The sequence below is a fragment of the Mandrillus leucophaeus genome, unplaced genomic scaffold, assembly GCF_000951045.1.
Source record: "Mandrillus leucophaeus isolate KB7577 unplaced genomic scaffold, Mleu.le_1.0 Scaffold94, whole genome shotgun sequence".
Taxonomy (NCBI): domain Eukaryota; kingdom Metazoa; phylum Chordata; class Mammalia; order Primates; family Cercopithecidae; genus Mandrillus; species Mandrillus leucophaeus.
The window spans coordinates 4,373,503-4,380,319 of NW_012110252.1; positions in this window are offsets into that span (position 1 = coordinate 4,373,503).

The following is a 6,817-nucleotide window of genomic DNA, read 5'->3' on the forward strand; positions in this document are numbered from 1 at the left end:
AAAAAAAAAAAAAAAAGATATTAACTCTGATCCATGAACATGGAATGCTTTTCCATTTGTTTGTGACACCTATGATTTCTTTCAGTAGTGTTTTTAGTGTTTTGTAGTTCTCCTTGTAGAGAACTTTCACCTCTTTGGTTAGATGTATTCTTAGGTTATTTTTTTATAGCAATTGTAAATGGAGGCCAGGCGTGGTGGCTCATGCCTGTAATCCCTGCACTTTGGGAGGCCAAGGCAGGTGGATCACCTGAGGTCAGGAGTTCGAGACCAGCCTGGCCAACATGATGAAACCCTGTCAGTAGTAAAAATACAAAAAATTAGCTGGACGTGGTGATGCACACCTGTAATTCCAGCTACTTAGGAGGCTGAGGCAGTAGAATTGCTTGAACCCTGGAGGCAGAGGTTGCAGTGAGCTGAGATCGTGCCACTGCACTCCAGCCTGGGCAACAAGCCGAAAACTCTGTCTCAAAAAAAGAAAAAAGAAATGTCTAAGAAACAGAGGAGGAGCAGTACATGAGAACGATGGAAGAGTTTGAAAATGAGAAAGGCATGAAGAAGGAAGTAGAAGGAATAGGAAAAAGGAAGACAATAGAAGAGATACAGAGAAAAAATTAAAGGCAGATGGAGAATTTTATATGAGGCTTAGTTGACATTTCCTGGGTACTATCCCCATCATGGGAGGATTCTCTGCCCCACATCCCTGTCTCCACCCTGCTTCCCCATGCCAAGCCTGCCCTTCCTTTTTGCAACATCAGCACTCTTCCTGTGTCTGTGCCCCTCAAGACCGAGAATCCATAGCACCTTCCTGTGGGTGGTAGAGGAGAGGGAGGAAGTCTTCCTGGGACAGAGACAAGAAGCCCTGGCCAAAGACTGCTCAGATTTTAAAGAGATGCAAGTTTTCAACACAGTCATCAAAAACTCAGTTATTTAATGCAACACATACTTCTGCACTGGATTTTTTGCTATAAGAGACATTATATGGGAAAGCTGAAGAAATATGAATATGGATGGTATTAATGTTTCAGTGTCAACTTCCCAATTTTAGTGGTTGTATTCTCGTTATGTAAGAGAATACCCCTCTTTGTGGAAAATATTAAAGTATTTGGAGTGATGGAGAATCATGGGGACAACTTCCTCTCAAGCAGTCCAGGGGATAAATGTTCTTTGTACTACACTTGCAACTTTTCTAGAAATTTAAAATTGCTTCAATAATTTTTAGAAGTTGTATATTAATGGGTAGGGTGGTTTCATACTAGTTTTTGGTTTATGGGTTAGTAGGACCAAATAGAACAAAATGGGAAACAGAGGGAAGTATCACATGCTTCCTAGCCCTGGTTCTGGTAGAACTCCAGGTTACACAAGACTGGAAGTCACTCTGTTTGCCTTGTGAAATGTAAACAAAAGCATTATACTTACACACTGTAATAATGTGCTTTCCTCACCCTAGCTAACAGCAGGACTCCAGTCATCAGACCAAATAAGCCCAGTCGATTGCACTGAGAAAGTTCGCTCCCACAAAGAAGAGGCAATTTAAGTAATTAGCCAGTCTTTATGGCCCTGATCATCTTCCAGGCTCAGCGGGGTTGGAGGGAGCACATGGCTATAGTGCAATAAAAGCAATTCTTCATTTTTACACTCTCTTCTCCTAACTCAAACTTTCAAAACATGCCCAGAGAGCACACTTTTCCTCAGTGTCTCTTGGTGCTCCAGATGGGACAGGGCTGATGGCTAACCCAAACCAGCACATACTGAGAAGGTATTGTTTCATTTTGAGTTTTGATTGTTTGTTTCAAAATAAAACCAGTTTTATTGTTTTTCCAGATTATAAAAGTAATCCATGCTTGTTATTAAAACAAATGAAGACGAAACAAATAAGGGTAGCTAGAAAGTAGAAAGTTAAAACTATTCATAATCTTCCCAATCAGAGAGAGTTATGGATCATATTTTAGTGTATTATCCTTCAAGTTTATATAATTGTAAATAAAAACATGTGTAAGATTTGAATATGTCCCCGAAATTTCATGTATTGGAAACTGAATTCCCAAATTTATACATTGATTGGAGGTGGCACCCTTAGGAGATAATTAGGATTAGATAAGGTTATTAGATGATGGAACTGGTGGCTTTATTAGAAGAAGAGAGACTTGAGCTGCTATGCACACTTTTTTCATGTCATATGATGCTCTCTGACATGTTATGACATAGCAAGGAGGCCTCACCAGATGCCAACACCATGCTCTTGGATTTCCCAGCCTCCAGAACCATGAGATGAGTAATATACTTTTCTTTATAAATTACCCAATCTGTGGTATTTTGTTACAGCAGCAAAAAATGGACTAAGACAATATGATTATATTAAGCAAGCTGTGTTAGAGCCATTGTAATTTTTACTTTCTCTTCCAGTATTATGAGCATCTTTATATGTTAATAAATATAAATCCATGACATCATATCATATAAAAGCCTTTGCTTAGCTCAGACAACCCAATAGAAAAACGGGCAAAGGACTTAAGCAGCCCAGGCATGTTGGCTCACACCTATAATCCCAACATTTTGGGAGATTGAGGTAGGTGGATTGCTTGAGCCCAGGAGTTCAAGACCAGTCTGGGCAACATGGCAAAACCCTGTCTCTACAAAAAATACAAAAATTAGCCAGGTGTGGTGGTGCATGCCTGTAGTCCCAGCTACTTGGGAGGCTGAGGTGGGAGGATCACTTGAGCCCAGGAGATTGAGGCTGCAGTGAACCATGATCGCACCACTGCACTCCAGCCTGGGTAACAGGGCAAGACCCCATCTCGAAAAAAAAAGAAAAAAAAAAAAGAGTTAAACAGTTTTTTGGAGGAAATGCTCAATATGCATTAAAAGAATGTTCAGCTTCATTAGTCATCAGGGAAATTCAAATTAAAACCACAATGTAATACTACTACATATACACCAAAATAGCTAAAATGAGAGAAACAGATAAAATCACATGTTGACAAGACTGTGAAGCAGTTAGAACTCTCATACTCTTCTGGTGGGCAGGTAAACTGGTACTACCACTTTGGAAAGCTGTTTTACAGTATCTAGAAAAGCTAAACATATGTGCAGATGGTCCTTGACTTGTGATGATTCAACTTATGATTTTTAAACTTTACAATAGTGCAAAAGTTATACAGTAGAAGGCATATTTTTGTTTTATTTTGTTTTGTTTTGCGATGGGAGTCTCGCTCTGTCACCCAGGCTGGAGTCCAACGGCATGATCTTGGCTCACTGCAACTTCCATCTCCTGGGTTCAAGTGATTCTCCTGCCTCAGCCTCCCTAGTAGCTGGGATTACATGTGCCCGCCACCATGCCTGGCTAATCTTTAGATGAGGTTTTTAGAAGTAGAGCTTCTCCATGTTGGTCAGGCTGGTCTTGAACTCCTGACCTCAGGTGATCTGCCCACCTCAGCCACCAAAAGTGCTGGGATTATAGGTGTCATTTCCACCCAGCTGGAAGCATACTTTGAATTTTTATATTTTCCTGGGCTAGTGATATGCAGGACAGTACTCTGATGATGCTAGGCAGGGCAGGGAGCAAGAGCTCCTAGTCAGTCACATAATCATAAGGATAACCAACTGATACTGTGTGGTGTACTGCATTGCCAGATGATTTTGACCTGCTGTAGGCTAATGTAAGGTTTTCTGAGCACATTTAAGGTAGGCTAGGCTAGGCTATGGTGTTCTGTAGATTAAGTGTATTAAATGTATTTTCAATTTAATAGTATTTTCAACTTACGATGGGTTTATTGGGACATAATTCCATTGTAAGTCAAGGAACATTTCTATATGTATAGTTCAGCAATTGTATTCCTAGATATATAAACAAAAGAAGTGCATATATGTATTGACTAAAAGATAGGTAAAAGAATGTCCGTGGCCTCACTAATCATAATATCCCCAAATTCGAAACAACCAAATGTCCATCTATAGTAGAACAGAAAATACATTGTGGAGAATGAATGGATTAAAACTGTGCATAACAACATGATTTACTCACATTCATAATGTTGAACACAAGTTTGTGAAAGTTACACACTGTATAATCCATGTACGTGAACATCAAGAGGGAGCAAACTAACCTACGGTGCAGGAGGTCAGGAGAGAGGTTACTCTTCACTGCAGCTGGGGAAACTGCAAGGAAGTACGTGAACACTTCTCAGATAAGGCAAAGTTCTCATTCTTGATCTGCATGCTGGATATACGGGTTTATTCACTAAGTGAAAATTTATCAAGCTGTACACTTAGGATCTGTGTATTTTTTCTGTATGTAATATGCTGTTAACTACCACATGTAGTAATACTACTAATAAAATTAACTGATCAGTTCTTAAAATCTGGAATCTATAGGGTTACATTTAAATATTTTTCTCACGGTCAAATTGTAGAAATTTCCTAATCTGTAGGGTAAAAAAAAAAATATCCAAACTGCATACAATATTCATGGCATTTTAATTTTTAACCACTTTCAACTATTTTGACCTATATCTACCTGTCTCCTCTCAATATGTTGTCCTCTGATAGATAGCAAACAACACCCACAAACATCCATGGGTCCATGAGTCACCCGAAGGGCTAGAACAGTGGTTCTTACCAAAAGCTACAACAAAATCACCTGAAGCTCTTGTACATCTAGACAAGCACAAGCTAGGTTGTTCTTAACTGCATATTGTTCATGTTAAAGATTTCCACCCAGACTCCATCTCAGAGCTGAGACACTCGTCTTCATCTTCCCAGCTGCTGGGAGTGTTGCTTGCTGAGAACTCACAGCCAGTTCCTCCCCAGAAATTGCTCTCTGCAAAAGAAAGCTGCTGGCTCAAGATTTTGCTTCTCACAGGAGGCAGCCCACATCTAATGACTGGTCCACACAGCAATAGAAAGTCTGGCCCCCCGGCCTCAACAGACAATCCCAGCTCCAGGGTGCCCCATGACGTTACTGAAGCTTCTGTTGCAACAACATCGCAGTTTTCAAATTTACCCTGTATCCAATCCTTCTCCCTTTACTTCCTCTCAGGTTTGTGTTTGAGACTACTCCCCACAAACATCCTGCATGCAAATCTCCATTTCATAGTTTGTTTCCTGGGGAACCTGCCCGAAGACATTCACTTATGAGGACACATTCAAAATACATGTCACATAATTGACGCTAATGTTGTTCAGGATAGGCTTTATGGAGAAAGCGATATTTAAGGTTACAAAAAAAGATGATTTTGGAGAAAGCAATGTAAAGCTTGCCAGATGAGGAAGCCCAGGAATGCATACGGTGAGAAGCTAAGAGATGAACAAAGTAAGTGGAGGGACCACTGTGAAGGTCGCCTAACCAGAGCAGGAGATGGCTTTATTGAGCCATCTCAATAAATAGAGACCCAGGTTATAAACCAATCATAGGGCTGTGGGAGGGGAAAAAAAAGTCTTAGCAGGAAATGTGTTTTTGTATAATGGGAACACTTTGTTGATGTTTCAGCAAGTGATCGCAAAGGAAAAGCTGTTTTTAGATAAATCTAGCGTCAATGTGCAAGTCTGATTGCAGGGGGCATTGGCAGTCTGAAGATCCGAATGGCAGATGGGGCCGCAATCCTGGGGAAAGGTGTGACTCACTTTGCAACTAGCTCACAGCATAGACACGAGAACTAACTTCCCGTATTTGAAGGACCATCAAAAGAAAGAAGAGTTAGCCTTGCTCAGTGGGGCAACACTGAGCTCTTAGGGAAGCAAAATAGTGAAATGCAAAGAAATGTGTGAAACCAGAGAGCTATCCACCTATGATGGGACTTCTCTTTGGTGGAGGTGAGTTCACATCTCTGGAGATTTTAATCAAAAGGTGATATGGTTTCTTACCAAAGGTAAGAGGACCCTAGCAATGAAAGGAAGGTAGAAGTAGAGTTCCTTTAACCTTTCGAGACTTCTGCAAAAATAAAAGAAAAAAAAGCTTTAACTCCACCAAGAAATATTTTGCTACATTTTGGTGACTTCTGGAGACATGGGGTGAAGAAATGTGGTCAAATAGCCTCCAAGTTTTCAAACCCAGAGGATGGAACGCAGTTGGTAAAACTGGTCCAACAGGAAAGTTTAACAACTGGGCATTTTTTCAAACAACAAAGCAAACAATCTGATTTGACTTTGAGTTAAAGTGGAAAGGATGCATGTGGTGTCTTGTGCCAACCACAAGACAGGAGCCACAAAGGTAGGTTGTATGCCTCACTTTCCTGCAAAGCTCATTCCCATTTTTCAAAATGGAGCTTCTCCTGCCACCTGGCTCTCAGAAGCTCCATTGCCTCAGAGCTCCTGCGCTACCAGAGAAGAAAAGGAATCCTCGCAGCAGCAAACCAAGGCTTCAAAGTTCCCTAATGGTTTCTTTGCCCTCACTGCTGCATGCCACAAAAAGACCATGCTATGAAAAGACCAACATCTCCAAGCGTAGCTGGAGATGACTTTCCTTTCACTTCTAGTTACAACTGAACTTACTTATTCTTTGTCTTCTAAAGAAGCCATTCATTTGTTGAGAACTTTTCTGGTGTCTGGTTCTGGAATTTGTCTTTTAGATGACAATTTTTTTTTTCTCTAGAGTTAGACAAAGACTCCATGGCATTTTATTATATTTATAGTGTATTTTTATTATAGTTATCCAATCAGTGTTTTTCTTTTCAATGGAGTCCTTTTTCAAGTTTTTTTCTTTTTTTCTTTTCTTTTTTTTTGTTGTTGTTGTTGTTTGTTTTTTGAGACAGGGTTTCACTCTGTCAGCTACGCTGGAGTGTAGTGGCGCGATCTCAGCTCACTGCAACCTCCACCTCCTGAG